This window comes from Elephantulus edwardii, unplaced genomic scaffold (genome assembly GCF_000299155.1).
Source record: "Elephantulus edwardii isolate Elephantulus edwardi_28Jun2011 unplaced genomic scaffold, EleEdw1.0 scaffold00441, whole genome shotgun sequence".
Classification (NCBI taxonomy): domain Eukaryota; kingdom Metazoa; phylum Chordata; class Mammalia; order Macroscelidea; family Macroscelididae; genus Elephantulus; species Elephantulus edwardii.
The window spans coordinates 420,766-422,331 of NW_006400191.1; positions in this window are offsets into that span (position 1 = coordinate 420,766).

A 1,566-nucleotide genomic window follows, 5' to 3' on the forward strand; every position below is an offset into this window, starting at 1 on the left:
GACTGAGGTAATTGGGATGGGTTGTCAGAGGCAGTGCAATTTGCACAGGATAGAGCAGGGTTTAAGGCTGTTGTACATAGGGTTGCTATGAGTTGCAAGTGACTCGATGGCACATAACAACAACAACATAGTGAGTGGAGGCAAGATATCTGGCCTGGAACAGTGTGCATGCCAGTACAGCAGGTGGGAGTTGGGATGCCCAGTCAGGTCAGAGTTACTGCTTATCTGAGAGGTAGTTAAGGATCTAATATGTGAACTAGGCCATGAATAGTAATTTTTCTGGACTAGGAGGTATCAAGGTGCAGAGTATCCCGCCTAGGATAGAGATTCTCTTTGCATCAGAGGAGGCTAGCATAGTCAATCTGGTTAGGGTTGGTGTCTTCAGCAATCTAGGGAATGAGTGTAAGCAGGACACCAAGTCAGAGATGGCTAGCTAAAAACCTGAGATGTCCAAGTTTGGTGCACTCCACAGAGGATACTCAACTCTAAATATGGCCATAGTGTATGCTAGGTGAAATATCTGCAACGGTGCTCAGTGAGAGGCAAGGACCACAGTAAAGAGAGGTGGTATCCCAAATAATCCAATATCTGGCTCTAGCCTAGGCAGTTTGCAGGCTCCCAGTGTGAGTTTCTGAATATGAAGGTGTATGCCCACTCTTGTAACAGATACAAAATAGTGTGGGCTTAGCTTCAGGCAGAGCTTGGTGGAGCTAGGAGAGCATAACCAACAACCTGGTGGGTAGTGGTGGAAGGGTTAAGTCACTCCTCTAATCCCTGAAAGGGTATGTAGAATAAGGTAAGAGATAAGGCACTTTCTCATCATCAGCCATCCATTGGTGTGGATACTATCATAGTTTGAGTTCCTGCCCAGATCAGACAGCTGTTTAAAATGGCCAAGCTATACTATTTACAGTTCTGTGTTCCATTTGCCTCTTTATTTATGCAGTTTTTCTTCAGTTTCTTCCTTCAGTCAGTATTTGAACTACTTCTTTATCTTTTCCTTTAAAATTCAGAGTTCCAGAATTATCATTTGTATCTGTTATCTTTGTTTTCTGGTGTCATCGTTAAAGAGAGACTAGGTTGCCATTCACAAATAGTATTTTTCTATTTTTGCTTGTTGTTAGCATATAAATGCAGTAACTCAAACTTACTGCCTTGTATTGACCCTCCATCAAGTTTCAAAGGTTGTAAATCTTATTGGAGGAGACCATCTATCTTTCTCAGACAGAGCTCATTGTAGATTCAAACTGCCCAAGAATATTTAATATGGATTTTGTATCTGGAAGTCTCTCTGTATTCTGAAACATTCTAATAATTTATCTATGAGTGTGTTTGTATTTTCTATCTACACAATGTATAAAAATAATGGCAATTCTGTTCAGGCTAGGACTTCCAATAGAGTGCCAACTAGAAAGGGCGAACCTTGGTGTGTTCACACTATTAAATTTCTTAACATTTCACATTCAAGTATGTGTTGTTGGTGATGCTGTTAGATTCCATCAAGTTGACTTTGTCTCATAGGGGTCATATGTACAACAGAAGAAAACACTGTCTGATTCTGTTACA